Source organism: Myotis yumanensis, unplaced genomic scaffold, assembly GCF_028538775.1.
Source record: "Myotis yumanensis isolate MYYU_CA2020_CCGP unplaced genomic scaffold, mMyoYum1.0.hap1 SCAF_3, whole genome shotgun sequence".
Taxonomy (NCBI): Eukaryota; Metazoa; Chordata; class Mammalia; order Chiroptera; family Vespertilionidae; genus Myotis; species Myotis yumanensis.
This window is the reverse complement of record NW_027223754.1, coordinates 72,021,731-72,046,176: the sequence shown is the minus strand read 5'-3', so window position 1 is coordinate 72,046,176 and position 24,446 is coordinate 72,021,731.

Below are 24,446 nucleotides of genomic sequence, written 5' to 3'. Positions count from 1 at the left end.
GTCGCAAGGTAGTTTTATTTCTTTGCAGCAAGTACAGAGACAGGGGATTAATATCTGAAGCTCTGTCTCCTCTGGTAAACTTAGCCATTGCTTATATATGCTATTTGGTCAATTGCATGTTGATTTCTTCTTTGCAGTTGGCTACTTTGCATCTAGTTGAGTTCCTGTGAGCTCATCTTGTTTACTACTGCATCTACAAAACACTGGGCTGTATTTTTAGTTAGCATGAATAACATGTGGGACTACCCAGACCTCGAGACTCTTGTCCTGTCTAACGTTGCTTTGCTGGAGAGTACGGGCAAGTTCATGAGATCAGTTATTCTGGTTTTCCGGTGAATACTTCCTGCCACAGCATCTAAAGTATTAAATGGCAGTGACCCAGGAATTCCCTGGAATGATCATAAGGATTGAGGAATGTTCTCCAGGGGAACTCAACTCCAGAATCATTGCCCTTTGAGAGTTTTAGTTAGGAAGGGTTCCAACCTAGTTGTCACACATAGGATGTGTGTTTGATGATATTAGCTTCACTTTAGACAAAGTAAGGCTGGATATGGTATCTTTTTAATTTTACCCTAGAAATAGACTTTTAATCATTTATTTGGTTTCCCTGTGTTCTCTGAATTTTATTTTTTATTATTGTAACATTTATTGTCTTACTGTAATTACTTGTACCCTTGGAAGTGGGTTGAAAAGATGGCATTATGAAAAGAAATGAGCTTTCAAACCTCTCAGAAATATAGTAAAAATTCTAAGGAGAAAAAGTAGAGGAAAGCACTTTCATCCTGCATAGTTTAAGGGAATTAATGACTGCAAGCAATATATACATGCTGGAGCTTACTGGAAATAAGGCAAAGGGGAATCTTCTACCATACATTGCAATTTTTCTTCCATAAAATGCAAGGCATTATGAGAGATCAAGAGCAAGAGAAAGAGAGTAAATATTTGGCCATCATTCATTTGTTTTGTTAAAGTTTTATTTCATGTATATACTGTGTGTAGACAGTATCTTATATAGTTTTTCCTTGTTTTAAAACTACATAAAGAATCATGTATTTCTTTATAACTTACATATACATTTTTTAGTTTTTATTGATTCTATATTAGTTTTCCCTTAATATGTAAATCCACAACTTATTTAGCTATTCATCTCTTAATGACTAACAAAATCCATAATAAAATAAAACTTGCTGTTTGACTAATTTCAGCTATAAGGTATAAGTAGTGTTTTTGCAAGACCAGTTGTGATATTTTCTTCACTGCTTTTTTTATTTTTTTTTAAATATATTTTATTGATTTTTTACAGAGAGGAAGGGAGAGGAATAGAGAGTTAGAAACATCGATGAGAGAGTAACATCGATCAGCTGCCTCCTGCACATCCCCCAACGGGGATGTGCCCGCAACCCAGGTACATGCCCTTGACCGGAATCGAACCCGGGACCCTTCAGTCCGCAGGCTGACGCTCTATCCACTGAGCCAAACCGGTTTCGGCTAGTATTGGTATCTTAAAGAAGGTCAAGATCATATGCTACAGTATCCTTTCACTTGTGGCCACATACTTACACATATATGTGTGTATTTATTTGTCTTGAAGGTGCTGAATAGGAGACAATGAACACGGGCACGAGGGATTCACATCCCCAGCCAGGAACATGTGCTTTCAGCATTGATCCATAACCCTATACCCTTTTCCTCTTTTGTGGTAAAATACAGGGAAGGGAATAATCATTGACAGGCTGTGAGAATGATACATGAATACATAAACTTTTTATCCTCAAACTAAATTATAGTATTCTTGGCCTTGTGCCCTACCAGCATCTTTTCTCTTTGATCATAAAACACAAGCAGAGAAATATGATTCTTGATCTGCCTATGATTCTTGATCTGTCTTCATAAGACTAGCTAAGCTGTTGGGGTATATATATATATATATATATATATATATATATATAATTAGAGAATCTATTTAAAATTAATTATAATCATCACTTAATCAGCACTTCACCATTAGCTTGTTGAATTTTGGTATCCTTGGAGTCTAAAATCTCAGGGTCTCAAAGTATTCCTATTCCTTTAAACAATTACAATTTATAATTTTTAACAGTTTTATTAAAGTATAACTTAGAGTGATTCCTTCAAGTTTAAGGGTACAATTTGATGAGCTTTGACAAATATATACAATGATGCAAACGCCAGAGAAATCATGACATGGAACATTTCTATAAATTTGAAATTCACCAGTTCTGTTAATATCCTCTTTCTGTTTCAGGATCCAATACAAGTGTGCTGGTCTCGCAGTCAGCCATAAGAAAACACCATATAGACTGTGTGGCTTAAACAACAGGAGTTTGTTTTTTACAGCTCTGGAGGCTAGAAGTCCAAGATCACGGTGCTGGCAAGTTAGGTTTCATCCCTAGGCCCCTTCCCTTGGCTTCTAGTTAACAACCTTCTTGCCATGTGCTCATGTGCTCTTTAGAAAAGGTATCTCTCTTCTTGTTGTTTAAGGCCACCGACTTTATTGAATGAAAGCCCCACTTAACCTTAATGACCTCCTCAACGCCCTATCCCCAAATATAGTCACGTTGTGGAGTATGGTTTCAACCTATGGATTTGGTAAGGGATACAATTTAGTGCATAACACCAGTTTATCATATTTATTTGTCATGTTTCCCAGTTCCCTCTGGCCTGTGATATTTTTCAAATTAATTTTGATTATGGTAAAACTTAAGGGTTGATGTTGTTTTTATTTTCTTATTTCTTATAAATGATTGTGATTTGATTAGTTGAAAAGATATCCTTTCCCTCTTGAGTTACTTTGCATTCAATTGAGCATATACATGTGGGTCTATTCTGGATTTTATATCTTGTTTCATTTGCTAAATGTCTGCGATGATGCCAAAACCACACTCTTGATCCCAGTAGCTTTATTGAAAGGGTTGATATTAAGTATTTTAGACATCCAACTTTGTTCTTCCTTTGAACTATTGTTTTCATTATTTTAATTTCTGTGAATTTATATTAAAGATATCTTGTTAATATCTACAAAATAAGATTACTTTAGTTTTTAGTGTAATTGCCTTCAATCTATCAAAGCAGAATTGACGTCTTAACCATATTTTTTTCCAATTCTTAAACCTGATACTTCTAACAAGATGTAATTTTTATTATTTTTCTATAACTTGTAGTTTTTATGGTACTGTTTTGAACAAACTTTAAAAAATTTCCTATGAATGTTTAATGCATCTATAACTGATTGTTTTAATTCCAGTTTAATTGTTCATGATAGCATATAGCAATTGTTTATTAACCTTGTATTTTGTAACCTTACTCACTAATTCTAGTAGCTGTTTTGTAGATTTCTTATGATTTCCTACTTAGAAAATCATGTTGTCAGTGAATAAAGACAACTTTATTTTTTTCTAACTGTTTTTATTTCTGTTCTTGCCTTACTGCCCTAGCTATGACTTACAGTACATTGTTGAATAGGAGTAGTGAGAGTGAATATCCTGGCCTTGATATTCTTGCCTTAATGTTATCTGGAGACTTTTCAGAAAGAACCTTTTTCAGATTGAGTGAGTACCTTTAAATCCCTAGTTTGCTAAGAGTATTTATAAAAAATCTATTTAACTTTGCAAAATACATGATAACATGTATTTTGTTTTGCAGTCTACCATTATAGTGATTTACGTTCATAGATTTTCAAATGTTACATAAACTTTGCATTCCTAGGATAAAAACCCTCTTGATCATAATGTAAAGCCCTTTCAATACATATTTATGATTTTGATTGCTAAAATTTTTAAAGATTTTTGCATTTACATTCAGAGTTTTTGTTTGTTTTTTCTTGTAATGGGCTTGACTGGTTTTGGTTTCAGGGTATTCTGGGCCTATAAAATGATTTTTAAAATGTTTCCTCTTCTATATTTTGAAAGAGTTGTTGTGGAATTCTTATGGTTTCTTTTCCTGTAAACTTGGTAAAATTTACCATCGAAGCTGTCTTGGTTTGGAATCTTTTTTCAGTAGCAATGCTTTTAATGATAAATTAAATGTTAAATATATATGAAGAGAATGCTTTTGGCGAACTATATTTTCTTGAGTGAGTTTTGGTAATATTTTTTAAGAAATTTATTCATTTGATATATTAAATATATTAGAATAAAGTTATTTATAATATTCCATTTTATCTATTTAAAATATGTATGATTTGTTCTTGTCCCTTCTTAAATTCCTGACATGGTGTGTCATCTTGCCTTTTTATTTAACTAATTGGTCTGGCTAGAGGTTTATTAGTTTTAAAATTCTATTCAAATAACTAGTATTGAAAAGCTGGAAGCAGCTTAGATGATTGATTTGAGTCATTTTTTCTTTTACTTTCTAAGCACTAGTTTAGCTACATCCCATAAATTGCATGTAGTGATTAATTTCCATTCATTGAGATTAAGTGAAAAATATAGATTTTTTTTTCTCGTGATTGCTTCCATGATCCACGGGTTATTTAAAAGTATGTTGTTTAATTTCTGCATATTTGGATATTTTCCATATGTATTTCTGTGTTTCATTTGTAGTTTAATTTCTTTTTGATCATGGAACATAATTTATATGACTGCAACAAGCTTTATTATGAGTTTTATCACCCAGAATATAACTACCTTAGTGAACATTCTATATACATTTGAAAAAAAAAGTATTTTTGGCTTTTGTTAAGTAGAAAATTCAGTAAATCTCTTCAATGACAAGTTTTTTATTAGTGTTTGCAGATTTTCAGAGCCTCACTTATTTTTTCTCAACTTGTCAATCAGTTATTAAGAGAAGAGTGTTGAAATCTCCAAAGTAATTGTGGAATTGTGTAGTTCTCTTCATTTTTTCAGCATGTTGCAGTTACTCTAAAACACTGTTCCTGTGCAAATATACCTTTTTGATTATTTAGACTTCCTGAATTTTTGATTCCTTTATTATTACAATATATACCTTCTTATCTCTGGAAATATTTTTTGCTGTGAAGTCTATTTTCTCTGACATTAGAATAGCTGCTGAACGTTCTTTAGTCTGCATTAATGTTTTCTTTATTCATTGACTATTATCTGACCTTTGTCTTTAAAATGATTTTCATGTAGCTCTAGCCAGATTGGCTCAGTGGATAAAGTGTTGGCCTCGGGACTAAAGAGTCTTGGGTTCAATTCTGGTCGAGGGCACAAGCCTGGGTTGCAGGCTTGATCCCCAGTAGGGGATGTGCAGGAGGCAGCTGATCTATGATGCTCTCTCATCATTGATGTTTCTATCTCTCTCTCCCCCTCCCTTCCTTTTTGAAATCAATAAAAATATATTTAAAAAATAATTTTCATATAGCTGTTTACAGTTTTAATTCAATTAGATAATTTATGCATTTAACGAAACCTTTAGATTATTTACATCTAATTCACTTACCAAATATTTAATGTCAGTTTAAATCGACCATCTTAGTTTTTTTTTACCTCAGATGTTTTTGTTCTTTTCTTAATTTTTCCTGTGTTCTATAACTATTATTTATTATTATTTGAATAGTTTTTAGTATTTTACTTTCATCTTTGTATTTTAGATACAAAGCTCCATTTTATTTTTTAGTTACTTCTTTAGTACTTGTCATATACATTTTAGCATGTCACAATCTACACTAAAATAATACTCTACTAGGTCATATGTAGTTTTAGAATCTTATAACTGTATACTTCCATTTCCCCTCCTATTTTGTTATGGTTATCACATATGCCACTTTTAATTATATTATAAATCTCTTAATATATTAGCATTATTTTTCTTTTAATAATTTATTACCTTTTTAAAAATAATATATGAGCAAAATATGTATTGTTAATTACTATATATGCCATCCTAGACCTTCTTCATTCTTTTTCTAGATTAATAATTTCATCTTGTATCATTTGTTTTCTGCCAGAAGCATGTTTTTTAACTTTTTTGTTTGTATGTAGTACATGTCTCCTGGCAATAAACTCTCAGTTTTTGTTTTTGAATAGTATTTTACTGAGAATACATTTCTAAATTGCCCTTCTTTTCCTTTTTTTTTCAAACTATAAGAGAAAGTTTACTTAGAATGTCACAGAGGTGGAAGAAATGGGCTCAGGAAACAAGTTACAGAGGGAGGCAAAAGAAGGAGCCCTTGGAGCTAAGGAGAGAGAAGGGTAAAGATAATGCGCCTGGAGAAGGGCAAGGGGGTGGAAGATGGGGAGGGGGAAGGCGCTGATCTCCAGAAGGAGAGCTGGCGGGGTCCTCTGTCCTAAGGTCATCAGAAGAACTTTTAAGGGCAGGGATTTTAGATGAAGTCCCTTTCAGTGCTTTAAATATGTTATTCCACTGTCCTTTTATCTGCATATTTTCTGATGAGAAAAGTTATTTCTTTGTTCATATCTTTATTCATTGATATGTAATGTGTTTATCTCTCCCTCTCTTCACAATTCTTTTTTATTTAAATATATTTTTATTGATTTCAGAGAGGAAGGGAGGGGAGAGAAACATCAAATGATGAGAGAAAAACATAGATGGACTGCCCCCTGCACTCCCCCTACAGAGGATTGAGTGCACAACCCAGCATGTGCCCTAACCAGAATCTAGTCATGACCTCCTGGTTCATAGGTCGACCATCAAACACTGAGCCACACCGGCAAGGCTCCACAATTCTTTCAAGATTTTATCTTTATCACTTGTTCTAAGCAATTTGATTATCGGTGCCTTGTGGCCTATTTCTATTTTATTCTTTAATGCTCCTCTAAGACCTTTTCAAGATTACAGTTTTTCTGAAATTTAGATACTAGTTGGCCATTATTTGTTAAATTTGTTTCATCATTTATGTCCTCACATCTTTCTTTCGGGGACTCCAATGTCACATATTTTAGATAACTTGATTTCCCCCCCCACACATACCCCCCGTGGCTCACTCATGCTTTGACAATTTTTCTCCAATTATTTTCTCTGTCTTTTTTTCCTCTGTGCTTCATTTTGGATAGCTGTTATTTGCTGTTATCCTATATTTGTTGAAGTTTTCTTCACCAGTATCTATTCTGGTATTAATCTCATCCAAAGTATATTTTTTATCAGATACTAATTTTTTTAACCATATGAGTTTTACATGTGTGTGTGTTTTCTATAACTTCTGTTTTTCTTCATATTGTTTCTGTCTTCCTCTACTTTTTGGACATATAAAGCAATTTTATAATTGACTAGAGGCCCGTTGCATGAAGAGATTCGTGCAATAGGCCTTCCCTTCCCCTGGCTGCCAGCACCAGCACCTGGGACCCAGGCCTTCGCTCCAGATGGAGCCTTCTGTCTTCGCTCTGCTGCTTTGCCCCACGTATGCAAATTAACTGCCATCTTTGTTGGGTTAATTTGCATACTCGCCTGATTGGCTGGTGAGCATAGCGGTGGGACTGTTACTTTACATGTTTGTCTATTATTAGGTAAGATGTTTTAATATACTAGTGGTCAAAATTATAAAGGGAATGAGATTTTACCCCACTTTTGAGCTAACAAGTTGACTTGCCACTTTTTTATGGGTGATATCAGAAAACATGATACCTATGGAGCATAAACCATGGGCAGTTTAGTCCTCACAAAACCATCAGCAGCCAGAGTCTCTGCATCTTCACCCTGGCTCTTCAAGCCCTGTTATCTCCAGGGCCATACAAAGAAGGTTGGATGACACCTGCACACAAAATGTGTTGTATTTCAGGGGAATCATTTTTAATAACCGCAGGCTTCCTTCCCTTTCTCCAACAGAAGACATTTCTTATTATTGTGGGCATTGAAGATGCCGGTGCTTTGCTTTGGAGAGAGACACTGTCTCTATCTTTTAAGGCAATAGGGAAACCACCTTTTGTCCTGAAGAGAGAAAATGCCTCTATCCCCAAGGCTGTTCTTTTTACAAACAGTATTGGAAATATGGTCAAGACCAAAAAGCAATCAGGGCACTTTACCCACAAGACATGCAGAAATATAAGGGAGCAATGGAAAACAATTATCTCCCAATATTCACATTAATTCAATTTTCCTGTAATTGCTGGGACAACATATTGGTTTTTCTACTCTCCATGGGTCATATTTTCCTCATTTTTTTGAATGTCAGGCAATTTCTGTTTGGATGCCAGATATTGGATACTAGATTTTGTTGCATTGTTTAAAGCGTTGGGCTTTGTTTAGGCACACAGTTAAGTTTCTTTGAGATCAGTTTGTCCCATGAGAGAATCACTTATGAACTTCATTAGGCCAGCTCCAGAGGTCTAAGTTAGCCAAACTATTGAGGCAATAGTTTTCTAAAGATTCTTCCAACCTCCTATGTATTAAGAGACCTTTCCATTTCAGCTAATGGGAGCATGAACTATTCCTTGATTTGTTTGACGTAGAAATTGTTTAGGCTATTGCTTTCTGATAGCTATTTCCTGGCCTCAGATATGGCTCTTCTCATGCATGCACTGATTAAAACACAGCCAGAGGCTCAAGGGGACTCTCTGAAGACATCTCGAGGTTTGTTTGTTTTTTTTCCTCCTCTTTGGTCAGCTACCTTCTTTCCAGTAGTCTTCCAGACAAATTCTGTCTTCACCTCCCTGAACTCTGATCTGTCTGCTTAATGCAAGCCTTGGCTGGTCTTTTTTCTCTCTGTGTGGTGACCTTGAAAACTGCCTGCAAGCAGTCAGCTGAGGCAATTGTAGAGCTCATCTCATTTGTTTTCCTCCTTTCCACACCATGCTCCTCTGCTGTCCTTTTTCAATGTGTGAAAACTTTTGTTTCATATGTTTTCCTTGTCTGTCTAGTTGTTTAAGGAAAGAAGGTAAATCTGCTCCCTGTTACTAGTTCATGGCCTGAAGCAAAATAACCAGAAAGATTTTACTGGTCTCTTGTCTTTTTGCTAACACCCATGTTTTGGAACATTGTTATCAACTATAGTCACCATGTTATACCTTAGAGTCTCAAAACTTATTCATCTTATAACTTAAAGTTTTTACCCTTTATCCAACTTCTCCCTATCATCCCGTCCCTCCATCCCCCAGCCCCTGGTAACCATGTTTCTGTTCTCTGCTTCTATGAGTTCAAATTTTTGTTTAACATTCCACATATACTGCAGTATTTGTCTTTGTCTGTTTTGTTTCACATATAATAATTATTATTTTAAATATAAAACAGTAATCAGATCAGCATGGACACTGAATAATCAGAATGACATCAGCCATGGGATCACACATGTGTGTACCTGGAAACAGTATTTTTAGCACACACACATCCATAAGTGTCTATTTATATACGTACACACTAGAGGCCCAGGTCAGGAAATTCATGCAAGGGTAGGCCTTCCTTCCCCCAGCTGCCAGCACTGGCTTCTCTCTGGCACCCAGGAGCTGGGCTTCCCTTGAAGCTCCGGCTTCGTCTGGAAGGTAGTGTGGAAGGACGTGAGGTCTAATTAGCATATTACACTTTTATTATTATAGATATATATACACATATTTTTCATTACTGAATTATTTTCTACATTAGAAGTAAGCCATCTAATACGGTTGTATATTTACTTTAATTGCATATTAATATGTTATAATTTAATTCATTTTTACTTATATATCAAATGCAATATTGACTTTACAAAAATTAACTCCTTTTTCATTATTTGAAAGTAATTTTTTTTCATTAAAAGTGTTGTTGTTTCCATGTTTTCATATTGTATCTTTAAAGTTACAGAACTGGAGATTCTCATAGATCTTACCATTCTAATCTTCAACAACTGAGGAGTAATTATGAATCTCAAGATAGAATAAATATGATTAAACAGTCAGTATATAAAACATTCTTTCTACATTAAAGAATTCAAGGGGTCCTATGACATAAAAGCAATTTGAGAAAGTTGTTTCTCTGAGAAGCAACTTTCATAATTCTCAATAGTCTTCTAGAGAAACTAGTATTGACTGTGTGATTAAATTTTTGGGTGCATAATGAGCAACTTTCTCAATTTCAACTCACATTTATGGAGCAATTCATGGGAAACTAATTGAACAAGAGCTCAAACCGCTTGCCACATGACAGCCAATATGTTGAGTGACAAGGTGTTGGGACAAGGAAAGCAACTTTATTCAGAAAGCCAGCAAGACAAGAAGATGTTGGACCAACATTCTAAAGAACCATCTTGAAAAAGTGCAGAAATCTGGTCTGGCTATTTTAATGTCAAGGGAAAGGGGAAATCAAGAGGGGTTTGAGATCAAGAGGTAATTGATGACCGCAGACATCTGGACATATGCAAGGATTCAAGGGTGATGGTGAAACTTCTTTGGTTTTGATCAACAAACTCTGATTGCCGTGGTCCAGTCACAATGTTCCTATAAATCTTTTGGTTAACAAAGATTATTTTGTACATAACTTTCTCCTTTCTTTGGGAAGGTAGTTTAGTTTTGAGCAGGGCTACAGTTTAGATTTCTTTAATGATTAGCATATCTGCATGTAATACTAAACAGAAGTTGCTAACTGACATGTCAGGCTCAAGCAAGAAGAAGTCAGAATGACTGATTATTTTATTCTATTACAAAACTTATAAATATCAATTAGGGAAAGGAATTTATATACCTAACTTGAAACATGCAGTCTATAAAAACTATTATTGACTAATATAAAGTTTAGTAGAAGTGTTTTATGATTATAAAACTAAATTTTAGGTCTGTATACTATATTTTTGTCTTTATAAGATCAAATTTGTTTTGTTGTTATCTCAACCAAATATAATTATTAATTAAATTCTATACTTTTTTCAAGGATAATTCCCAGTGTATAATGATGACTAATAAACCAATTAATCTCGCAAATTTATGTTTCTTAATAACTTTGGCTCAAAAGAAGTAAGATCTTGCCTTTGGGGCTCAGTGGTTGAGCATTGACCTATGAACCAGGTAGTCATGGATGGATTCCAGGTCAGGGCACATGCCTGAGTTGCAAGCTCAATCTCCAGTGGGGGGCATGAAGGAGGCACAATTTCTCTCTGGAATATATATACGTGCAGTAAGATTTTGAAGAAATCATAAACTGCAATAATTATATCCTTAATTTTCTACCACAACTGGAAGAGATACAAGCTAAGGATATTGCCAACAATCACTTCAAAAAATCATTGAAATGCTGTCATTCTGCATTCTTTCCAGCAGAAATATCAATAGTCACAATCATGCACTGGAGTCCTAATGTTGCAACAGGTTTATTTGATAAACTGTACCTGAGAGAATCATTTCCACTGAGGTTCCTGTTACCTATTGGTGTATATTAGTTAATTTGGAAAACAGCTAAAAAATTCACAGGCTCTGGAATGACAAGGGCTAAAAATATTTTTATTTTACGGTGAAATAAAAAATATTATTTCAGCAAACTTTGTTTACCTACACGTTTTTCTTCATTTTTTTCCAACTTCCTTTTCACTTTTATGTGTTCTCATGTATAAAGCTGCAACACTTTAGATATAGTTGTTCCTCACTTAACATGCAGATATTTATGTCAACATCAAATAGACTTATGATTTCATAATAGCCAAAATTTGTAAAAAAAATAAAAATATTTTCTAATTAGCAAAATAATAAAATAGATTGCTCGATATGAAACAAAATAGCCTACTTATAAAGGTACTTCTTTTTTCATAAAGAAGCATACCATCTCCATTAGTTCATTCTTTTGTAAGTGGATGTTATTATTTATGAGATAAAGAAAGCAAATGTCACCAGAATAAGACCTATTGGCTGGCTTCCAAAACATCAACAGGGTACTATATCTTTGATGACTCTACCACAGTCAAGGAAGTATATCTAAGACTAGCAGGCTCCAACCTAATTTTAATAGGAGTCATGGAATGCATCCATCTCTCCAGTCATTTAATTAAACTGCACTCACAAAACTGATCCATAATATTAGATTTGCTTTTTGGCAATATAGTCATTTCAGCTATAATCCAATATATGCATCCCTAAAAAATCTGTAAGCATTAGCAAAAACAATAATTTTTATACATTGTTTTTGTACCATTGGAGCTGATTAGAGCTGCCCAAGCAGGCAATTCTGCTTGGGTGGATACTGTCAGAATGAATACTTAAAATTAGCAACAACAGGAAATAGAATGGAAATACTTATATCACTATAATTATTACATTGCTGGTAAATCTTGAGACCATGAGAAGGACGATAAATTATGTGCCTATGGGTTCACAGTAAGGATGGAAAGAATTGTGGGACTTAGAGATAAGGCTCGAGGTGCTCTATTCAAGAGTTGATGCTTCGTTTTTACTTTCTTAAAGCAGCTGAAAGAACTCCCACTACCAGGGGAAGCAGTCAAGCCTAATTTTGTGTTTTCTTTTGTTTTCCCTCCTCCCCCACCTACCACCACTCTCATTATTCTGATATCCTTTGCTTAGAGAAAAACAAAATCACATATGCACTAACAAAACTACATATTGTACTGATATCTTTTTCCATTTGTGAACCATATTTTATTACATGCACATGTTGTGAAAGAAAAGACTGAATAAATATAACTTCAATGCCAGCTCCATTCTATAACATTTAGAAATTAACAAAAAAACTAAATGAGTAAAGTCACATTTGGTGAGTTATAAGAAGAATAAGGTGAGATATGTAAAATTCAAACATTTCAGAGAATCAAGCTAAAATAATGCTTTGTTCTTTACAGTAGGCATTTCTTGCCAATGCAGCATTATACACAATACTAGAGGCTTGGTGCATGAATTGGTGCATAGGTGGGGTCCGGCTGGCCCACCCCAATGGGGCCGATCTGGCAGGGGGAGGGGATGCGGGAGGTTGTCTGGCCGGCCCCGCCCCCATTGGGCCAGTTGGCCAGCTGCATTGCACGTGACAGCCACCGCTTGTTCTGGTTGTTCTGGTTGTTCCAGTCATTCTGGTCACTTGGCTTTTATATATATAGGTTATTGGTTCAAACTTTGTTGTGAAATTTTGTATGAGCACTTTTAAGCTTTCCCTTATTGCACCTCTTTCTATAAATTCAGGGCTCAAGAGCACCCAATTATATTTATGCATTGTTTCTTATTTTATCCTAATACTGCCATCATACTTACTATCGAGATCTACTGACCTGAACAGCTTTTATATTCTGTGGTGACTGAAATTTTAACTCTAAATCAAGGTTTCTCACCTTTGACATTTGGGGCTGGAATATTCCTCACTGTGAGGACTGTCCTGTACAGTATAAAATGTTCAGCCACATCCCTGGCTTCTACCCACTAGATTTCAGGTAATGCAACTAACATTCAGTAGCACCTCCTGTCCAGCTGTGACAATGACAAATGTCTCTGACACTGCTAAAATCGCCTGGAGGTAAAAAATCCCACTGTTTGAGACACTGCCCTAAATGGCAATATTAATGTGATAGTGAAATAGTGAATTAGGGAATTGTTTGTGACTCGTATTTCCCTCCCCAGACCATGCCTCCTGCGGCTACATTATAGGCCCTGGAAATAGAAAGCACTAGAAAGCAGACTTTGGCCCCTCCAATGCCACATCTTAAAAAGAAGGAAGAAATTTGAAAACTAATTGAAATAAGCATGTGTTAGTGACTTTTTAATTCCTATAGCTACAACCTTAGAATATTGGTTATCACTTTTGTATTCAAGGTTTAGTTAAAGTGATGTATATGTGTTCATAAGTTTCCTGGTTTTTTTTTAGAATTTATTTTGCTAGTGCTTATCTACAATAATAATATTAGAGATAATCTTCCTGCAAGATTAAGAAAAGATACTTCATGGTAGTAATCAGACTTTCACAATGACCAACTTTTACAAACTATTGTTATCCAACATATTTTCCTGTTAGATGTAATGTAACACTTAGAAAAAGATAAAATAGATTGGTTGAACATTATCTCATCTGGAAGAATCTTAATCCATATTAAAATAATAAATGTACTTCTATAAAGAATATTGTTCAACAGTTTTTAAAGCCATATATTTCAGTGTTATTTGAAATTTGAAATTTTCTGTATATAACCTTTATCCTTCAAAACTGATAAGAAACATTTTCTTAATGTTTCCTATTTCCAACTGAATACTTTATTTTGCTCTATTTTTTTAAAGAATAGATAGTGTTTGTACTTGAAGCAAAAAGACATGAAGGTCGAACTTTGTAAAATGTAATTCTATTACAAGTTGAATATTTTTAGACTTTAGTTTACAAGATTATTTTTGTTTTTCCATGTTCCACTTGTGGTACACAAACATCTTGCTCTCAACATAAGGGATCCAACCTACAAGGTTATTTTCTTTTGTTGAAAATAACCTTTCTCTGCTTCAAATCCTTTATCTGTGAAATAAACATGAAAATAACATCTTTATATGTATGTATGATCCAATCCAGGGTGGGTATTTATCATTCTCTATTATAGGTTAGAGAAAAGTAATGAATTTTAGTCAAACAGAAGAGTCAAATGCTATGTCTGCTGATGTGTGTGTGTGTGTGCGTGTGTGTGTGCGTGTGCGTGTGTGTGTGTGTGTGTGGAGGGGGGTCACTTACCACTTTAATATTAGTCACTTTATCCTATAATGATTCTGCTGATGTGGATCTATCCCTGTGGATCTCACATAATTTTCCATGTTGGCAGTCAGCTCTGATAATGGGACTAAGACAGGGAGAACATATTTATGTGATGACTGAGCTGAGCAGTCAGGCTCTGGGAGAGTTAGATGTACAGAAAGGAAGCCTATCTTTTTTGATAAATACAACATCCTTGGTATTTCCAGTAGGAGTAACAATAAATAAATTATTTAACATTGATAAATGTTATTCCCTTTACTTCTAAAATTAGAGTACCAGTATCTACTGGGAAAGTCGTACTGGAACCTCCAGGAATAGATTTATGGTATTCGGGGCAGAGCCAGGCATTTACAGAAATATTAATTTTCCTTAAACACATGGGCTCAAACTTAGCATGCAAATCCCCGGAGGGCTCATTACAACACAGATTTCTGGGCTCTACCCTAGCATTTCTGATTTAGTAGGTCATGTGTGAGAACTGATAATTTGTCGTTTTTAACTAGTTTGCAGGTGAGTTAATGGTCATGGTGCCACCCTTTGGGAACCATTGTCCTGCACAAGCAGTTTTGCAGGACAACTTGTGTCATCCACATCAGATCAGATTCAAATATATAACTGGAATTCTCATATTAAAATAGCAAACAAACAAATATAATATTTTTCTACATAATTTTCATTTTAATATGTTGGTTGCACCATGTGTACTGGCATTAGTTTAGGGGCAAAATTAATACATCACACCATTTATATACTTTAGAAAGGCCTACACCTTTCTAATTCTATTGGCCTTTCTCTTAATGTTTAGGACAATATGAAATCTGAAACAAAAGGTAGTAAATAAAACATATAAATTAGAAATGTTACATCTATGCTTTACATTTGTGCTTCAAATTATAGTTAATGTTTTTATTTCTTCTTTTAATTATCTTTTTAAATCTCTGTTTCCTTTGCAGGCTACACTAGTGTTCTATAATTTACTTATAATTTTTATTTAAAACTGTAATTAAGTTAACATACTTTAGATTTAAGGCTGGGTTCTGTAGAAAGACTACATTTCCCTTTTCTTTTCAGTTTTGCTGAATCAGTAAGGAGACAGCAATGTCCTGTCCTGGGACTTCTCCCATAAGGTGCCATCATAGGAATTGTGTTATGGCTAATCCAATTTTGTTTAGAATCTTTACGTTTTCTGATAATCTAAAGAAAGATGCCATTGATATGTGTTACCTGCAATTTTTGTAATAAGATTAAACTATGTAGGATGCCAGTTATTTATTTTATTAAGTCTAATTCACTTAAATACTTTTTTAAAAATCAGAACATATTCAAGTAGATACATATACACAATCATGTTAGAGTTATGATTCAATTTTAGCCTTGTGATTTTTGAAAATGTATTTGATTCCACTTCAGAGTAGATAATTTATATCTTTCATAGAAAATTAGTTTCTATTGTTGCTCTAATATTGCTTTCATGCATATAAATTTGCAAGAAAAATATTTACTATCAAGCCTGATTCAGACCTCCATAACCAGGGATCACTAGCAAAAGATACTTTTAGAAGAACGGGGGCGGTGGTGGTGGAGAATAAAACCAATACTATATTCTCTTATTTAATTCTGTTTATATTCTGTGTAATTAAAGAGGGAAGTAACATTAAAGATTTGTCCTACTTAAAAGAAAAAAGTGTTGTAAACAAGTCAAATAACTTCCAGTGAAGCAAAAACATTAGGTACCTCAAGCTTTTCATCAATTCCTTACTGTTGAATTCTGGACAGAATCTTTTTTCTAGCTGTGAAATTTGAGTCTAACCTAAGAGTAGTGGTCAGTTCCATGGTTTTAGTCTGTAAAAGAGATTTGTTGTAATTAATATATGCCAACCATATCCAATGCTTATTTTACGATAGCACTCTCCCCTTCTCAGGAAAGAATAATGGAATGTACTCGTTTACTATTTTATTTCAATGGCACACATCAATCCAATTGTTCGTAAAGTAGATTAAAACTAAAACTAGCAAAATTTTCTCTTCTATAGGTAATGCAAGCCCTAAATACAAATTTTAAATTTTGAGTTTTCTAAGACATTTGAATCTGAAAATATAAAGTCAAATAAAATGACAAAATCAACAAAAATAAAAATAGGCCATAACAATGAGACTGAGAGCCTGAAAGAACACTGTAATTTTAAGAGAGTTGTGTTCCTTATCCCAATTTTTAGTTTAAGCTATTGGGGTAAGAATAGTTAACAACCTGGTTGATATTAAGGATCTTGAAAGGATATTGGTGTAGAGCATGCCTTTGTGTCTTTGTGTCGCAAAACCAAGAACATGCTTTGCTTCCAAAGTTTTGTTTTTGTTTATGTGGGTTTTTTGTTGTTGTTGTTGTTTTTACTTTTAATTGGCCTTTATCTGTCACTTCCTGAGTGGTCTATGGCAGGTTTCCTGGGGTGATTACTTCTTGAATACTAACTTAATGTTGACAACTCCTTTAAAGAACATTTTAAAATATTTTCTTATCTATGTGTTTACATTTTAGTGATTATAACTTTAAAAGAAATAGTTTGAATGCTAACAATTTGCTGGCAATGCATTTTTGGGGTTATGTAATATTTTAAAATATTCATGCAGACATGATATGATATGTAATGTTTGACATTTAAAATGAAATGCAAACTTGGGAGACAAAAGAAGTCATAAACTCAAAATTCCAGGGGTTTATGCAGTTAAAACTTTCACATAATTATATTGTGTTTTTATTTGTCCTCAAATTTTATGAGAAAAAAACCAGAGGGCATATAAAAATGGTAGAGATTTTATGAAGAAAATTTCAGGGTTTATATAAAGTCAGTGCAGATCTAATTTAACTCCTGCATCTACCTCTGGAGTTCCATATAGTCATTGATTTTCTCCAAAACTTGTCCTGTAGTTTATTGCTTTCATTTATTCACACCATTTTTTTCTGTAATAGATAAACCCTGTCCTTTCTACCTATTGAACTCCTATTTATCTGTCAAGCTTCAGCTAACATGTCACCTACAAAGAAGCAGTTTATGACATACCCCAGATGTTAGCAGGGATTGCTCCCTTTTCTAAACCCACATAGTATTTTTATGCCCCTCTTCCAACAGGTTACCATGTACTATTATAATCATTTGCAACCTATAATGATTTTATGCTTCTTGAGGAAGATTCACTTTTCAATCCCCGGAGTACATTGAACAGCTTTTAATAACTTATAAATTATTGGTTAAAAAAAAAAAAAAAAAGTGAGGCATTTCTTGTCTTCCATAAAGTTCAAGAAATAATAAATTTCACTTGTTAATTAAACATTTATTAAAAGACTAGAGGCCCGGTGCACGAAATTTGTGCACTGGGGGTGGGGTGTCCCTCAGTCCAGCCTGCACCCTCTCCAATCTGTGACCCCTCAGGGGATGTCTGACTGCCGGTTTAGGCCCGATCCCAGAGGATAGCTGGTGACTGGGCCGGCAGTCGGACATCCCCCTCACAACCGCTTGCTTGCCTGCCTGCCTGATTGCCCTTAATCGCTTCTGCCTGCCAGCCTGATCACCCCCTAATTCTTCCCCTGCCAGCCTGATCAACACCTAACTGCTCCCCTGCTGGCCCGATTGCCCCAACTGTCGTCCCTGCTAGCCCAGTCACCCCTAACTGCCCTCCCCTGCCAGCCTGGTCCCCCCCCAACTGCCCTCCCCTGCCAGCCCAGTTACCCCTAACTACCCTCTCCTGCTGGCCTGGTCCCCCCCAACTCCCCTCCCCTGCAGGCCTGGTTGCCCCCAACTTCCTTCCCCTGCTTGTCTGGTCACCCCTAAGTGCTGGCCATCTTGTGGCTATGGGCACCGCCATCTTTGAGGACAGGGCAGTCAATTAGCATATTCCCTCCTTATTGGCTGTGGGCGCCGCCATCTTTGTGATTGTGTGAGGGTCAATTAGCATATTCACTCTTTATTAGATAGGATATAGATATTTTATAATTTATTTACATGTATTGAGCCACTTAACCACTTAATTATCTTTGTGAGAGATTGATTGCATTGATGGCTCTAAATTTTTATCCATTCCTACATCCTGAACCTTATCACTCACATGACTTTGCAGCTCTTGCCACCAAGAGGATCACTGTGTCTTGTATTTAGGTCTGTGATCCATTAGAAAGAAAGAGTGGGTGGAGGAAGCTTGAAGAGGATAAAGGGGGTCAAGTATATGGTGATGGAAGGAGACTAAACTTTGGGTGATGAGCACACAATGCAATACACAGATAATGTATTATAATGTTGTACATTTGAAACTTATATAATCTTACTAACCAATTTCACCATAATACATTTCATTTTTTTAAAAGAGGATAATTGGGTGGCTTGACTTTATTCCACATTTAGCATCTCTCATCAGGTACTTAAGCAGGCCTTAGCCTAGGCAAGCCTTGAAAAGCTGATAGCCAACTGATCCACATCCTAATATACCAGGAATCCAGCCAAGACCAACAAGGCTGACAACCATTCCAATATTTGTTAGCAGTAAATACTTTTTTAATGTTTACTACTGTTTTACTCTGATGCTTCTCTGAATGTTCTTGCAATCAACTACAGGTCTGAGTGTTTTGTCTTTTGTTAAAAAGTACTATGTCATGTACTTTTGGGTACTGATTTCTATGCATCAGCTTTAAGTTAAGAAATCATTTAACTATCAGACCATACTAGTGGACTGAGTTAGGTTTTCCATCACATTTATCTCAAAGCGAATGGGTTCATAAGACTGTTAAGCCATTGGAGCAGAAGTAGAATTAATCACAATGACTGAATGAACTGATTATGGGTTTTGTTTGAAATGCTGTTGATTTTTTAATGTTATACTTTTTGAATGTATAAGGAAGACTTTTCTTGTTTCCCTTAAGCTATTTATAAATTATGGCAACTAGTAGACTATGTTATTGTAAACAGAAATTAAACATTCTTAATATATATTTTCTCTCTGCTTGACCATTCCAGAATTGGGTACCTCTTATTCAGCTTTCTTATATAGTGACATGCTTGTTTGCATAAGTTCAGTGTGAATCTGTCCTTCTTGTTACTGGGACTAGATTAGAAACATTAGACATATAACAAAGGCCTTACCTGGAATGTCATATTTGAGAATAATGCTCATGTGATAGATATAACTAGACACTTTAAAAGAAATAAGTTTCATGCTTATAAAGTCCTTTTGAAAAAACTAGCCTGATACCTGACAGTGTTCATGGATGTTTGTGTTCCCAGTCTTACAGGTGAGTAAGGAAGGTCACTTATATTTTAAGGACCTTAAGAAGAGAGAAATTAACCCAAATTTATAGCTAACATAGGTTAAATATTGCTGTGAATACTTGGCTTGAAAACTTCCAGCACAGAAAGAGGACAATATGGTAAGTTACCATTCTTGCAACACCTTTGTAAAAAAAAAAAAAGTGAAAATCAGGCAAACTTGATAAGCCCACCACATTTTATGATGAAGAATACAATACCTTTGATATTTTAATTTTATAAAAATGTGGATTAGTGACTATAGAGAGAAATTTCATGTTTCAGTAGAATACCATGCATAATCGAAAACCCGCTCCTCTTGAGAGGAGGAAGTTTTGGTCTTATCCTGCAAATTAGAATGGACTTGTTGCCTTGTCCAAATTATCAATCCCCTTCAAATTTTAATTTATTCCAGTTTTCTTCAATATATAACTACATCCCTCCAAATTGGAAGTTTTAAATATTCAGGTTTCCAGTGCTTGCAGTGGCCATACCCATCCTGGCCACTAATTTGTTTTCAGGTATGATTGGCTGACGGGTAGGCATCTTCTCATATCACCTAGTCCTTACTGGGCATACACCTAAACTGTCTTTGTCCAGTCCCTTCCCCCTCAATCAGCAGGGAACAGAGTTGGAGAATGTTAAATGCAGCCTTTGGCAAAGCTATATAAATGGCAGGCCTATATTATCCAGTTTTCCCTTTTGCTCCTTTCCTGTTAAATAGTAATTAGGTTATTATAATGGCATCATTATGAGCCTTGAAGAATCATTTAGCAGAACAGACATGGGCCTGATTTCTTCCTGGATAAGCCATTATTTTGGTAAGTCCTACAAAATGCTTAAGTAATAATTGCTGTTATACAAGAGATAACTAATAAATTTCTTATACTAATAAAATTGTTTAAGAAGATATAACTTTAATACATTTGTATAATAGCATTTTATCAGATCAAGAGGCTGTCAATAATCACTAAGAGTTTTTTTGATTTTTTTTTTTAGAATCTTCAAATATATGCCCAGTTTACAATCTCATCATATTTCACATTAGCTCTAAGAAACTTGCAGCCCAAATGAGTAAGAAGTGGTTTCAGGATGTAAAGCAAAGTTGTCATATGCAGATTGTCGCAGGAACTGAAGTAATTAGCTTCTGATCTACCATGCCAGCTTACAATGCAGTTTTCAATGACAGCAAGTGTTATGGTGACTTGGCAGTTTTTCTTAAATTGGACTTTGATTTTCAGACTTGAATTGCTGAATTTGCTTATTGCCAGGGGAAGCTAATTAGAAATTTCTCTATTCAAAAGTTGATAAATGGGCCCCAATTTGGCCATTCACTCTAGTCAAGTCAGGAAGAATTGTGGACTTTCCAAAGGAAAGGTAAGTGATTATGTCAACATAGCAGGAATGGGAAATATATATTTTAGTTATCATTTTTTAAATAAAATAATATAAATTGAGAATTCTATGAAAGTTTATAATATGGAATTCATAAAATTATAATAATATGTTAAAGAGAAAGGTTAAGAAGATAAAGCCAAATGTTAACTTTATTGATTTAAAATATTTTATCAAAATGTATACTTTTATCCCTGGCTAGTTTTGTTCAGTGGATACAGCATTGGCCTGTGGACTGAAGGGTCCTGGGTTTGATTCCAGTCAAGGGCACATGCCTGGGTTGCAGCTCAATCCCCAGTGGGGAGCGTGCAGGAAGCTGCCAATCAATGATTTTCTCTCATCATTGATGTTTTTATCTCTCTCTCCCTCTCCCTTTCTCTCTGAAATCAATAAAGTATATATTTAAAAATTTATACTTCTATTGCTAGTAGAAGAATTACTATATATTTAGTATCAATTCCACCAACTTGTAAAACATGTTATCAAAAAGCTATTCAAAGAAGGACAATATCAAAGCCTTCTCCCAGAAGTCTATATTCTGGTCAATTATTTGGATAATATTGAAAAATTTTTCAAAATTTTCAAATAGAGGTATCAGAAAGCATTGTGTCTATCCATCAGTTATGTTGCAAAAATAATTGACTACGTATTTGTTAAGCCTAGATAGATCTTTATGATCACCAAATAGATACAAATATTTTGCAGTTCCACATTCTTTAGTACAACTTAAGAACAATGAGGTTTTCAGCCTCATCTAAATGACAGAAACACACAGTTTCTGGAAATAGCTGCTCAACTGTTATGGTAAAGTTATGGATGTGATTTCATATTTCATAAGAATAACTTTCCAGCAAAAAAACACAAAACTTGAGTGATAGTGTATCAGTTAACAGATTAAGCTCTAAGAGAAGAACTACATTTAAATCTTATCTTTTTTATCTTCTTGCTTTAGGATTTAAACATATTATTTATTCTACAGTGCCCATTTTCCTCATCAATACAATTGAGATTCTTAAGTTTAATTTGCAAATGTAGTGTAAAGATGAAGTATACTAACGCAGTATACTTCGATTATTTATGTTCCACTCTCACAAATTTTCCTTTCTTCACATCATCCTCAATGAATTATTTAGTATTTTTAAAATCTTACCCATGTAATTAAATATATATAATTATAAAAATGTTGATAAAATTAATTAAGGAAAATGAACTACTATTATTGGTGGTGGCAGTGAAAATGGCACCAGATGTTAGACTGGTGGAGTCAGAACGGACCTTGGTTCAGCAACCTTGGTACTTGAATTCTGGCTAAGAAAGAATTCAGAGTCAAGACTCAAACTATAAGATAAAGTATATTTACAAATAACGGAGGTAGAAGTGAGCAGTAGAAGAAATGGGCTCAGGAAACAAGTTACAGAGGCAAAAGGAGGCCCTTGGAGCTTAGAAGGAAGGTAAATGTAATCTGCCTGAGGGAAGAAGAGGGGGACCAGCACGATGGGGGTGCTCCTGAGAGGGAGAGAAGGCTGGGTCTTCCTTCCTCATCCTTAAAGGGTGAGAATTTCAGGGGCAGTCCCAGGGCAGGGTCTCAGTAGAATATTCATCAGCTTCTCAGGCCTGTCCTTTCAGGTTCTGGTTTCTACTGATTGGTCAGCACCAAGGCAATGGGTTATTAGAGTAGATGGTCCTGCTTTTGTTCCTTTTCTGCTCCTGGAACTGAAACACAACTGAAGACTAGATGTTATCTCTAGGGGTTAATGCTTAAGGGAGTGGTCCTGCAAGGGCCCACATGGCCGTTCCATGAGGCCACTTTTCAGTCCCTTTTGTCTCCTGCAAGTGGGTCTATGGCACGACTAGCAACATGCCAGGGGAGGAAAGGTCAGGGAGGTGTCTGAGCCACATGGGCAGCTCATGAACAGTGACATGCCAGAGGAGGAAAGGTAACCCTGGGGGGTGAGGTCCTTGTTTTCCTAGTTTTGCCCCTTGCTAGGCATCTGGGGCTTTCCACCCTGGTGACCTTCGGTACCTGGCCCACATTCCTTGCTCTGCTCTTGTCTGTCTATCTACCACATAAATGGCAATTGACTTTAAAGAAAAAACAATCCTATATAATAAAAGCCTAATATGCAAATCAACCAAATGGCAGAACGACTGGTTGGTATGGGGCATGGCCGGTGAGTGGGCAGCACCAGGCCAGCCAAGGCAGGTACCAGCAGGCAGAGGGAGGGGACAGCGATTGGGGGGCAGTGGCGACCAGCAGTGGTGGTGAGGTGATTAGGGGGTGGGGCAGGTTGCTCACCAGCCAGTGCTGTCCCTCAATCACTCATCAGTCGCCTCCCACAGAGGGAGGCTACCCGCAGCAGCAGGGTGATGGGGGGTGGGGCCAGCCGCTCGCCAGGTGACATCGTCCCCCAATTGATCCATGAGTCGCCTCCTGCAGAGGTCTCCTAGTCTGTGAGAGGGCACATGCTGGGCTGAGGAACCCCCCGCAAGTGCACAGATTTTCATGCACCAGGCCTCTAGTGATGATATAATATTACTAACCTTATATAATAAAGGCTAATATGCAAATTGTCCCCTCGGGCAGGAGTTCGACCAACTGGGAGTTGGACCAGAGGGTGGGGCCAGCTGGCCAACAGCCCCTGGCCTCTCCTCCCATCCAGCCCCACCCCCAATTGCCCCCCCCCACCCTGATCAGGAGTGGGGCTGGTACATCAAAGTCCCGCATCCCCTCCCCCACCATTGCTAGCCAACTTCCTCCTGTCCTTCCCCCTGAGCCCCGATCAGGGTCCCTCCACCCGGCTGGCTGGCCAGCCCCCGATAGGCCTTGATCGCCAGCCAGGCCGAGGGACCCCATCTGTGCACAAATTCGTGCACCAGGCTTCTAGTTAAATATAATTAAGTAAAAAATGTGGGACAAAAATAGCATAAAGTCCAGCAGGGAGAATATTAAAGTAAAATATTGAATCTTTTTATGCTGTAGGAATGATGTATAAATCGTACTTTGAAAGAAAGCTATGGTAAGTTACATTGTAAACACTAAAACTACCATTAAAATAACAAAACAAAAAGGCAGAGAAAGAAGAAGAGGGAAAGCAAACAACTGAAGGGACAAATAGAAAATAATAGTTAAATTTTGATAGATTTAACTAATTGTATCAGTAATTACATTGTACTAGTAAATAGTTTGCTTTAACAAAACTAAAG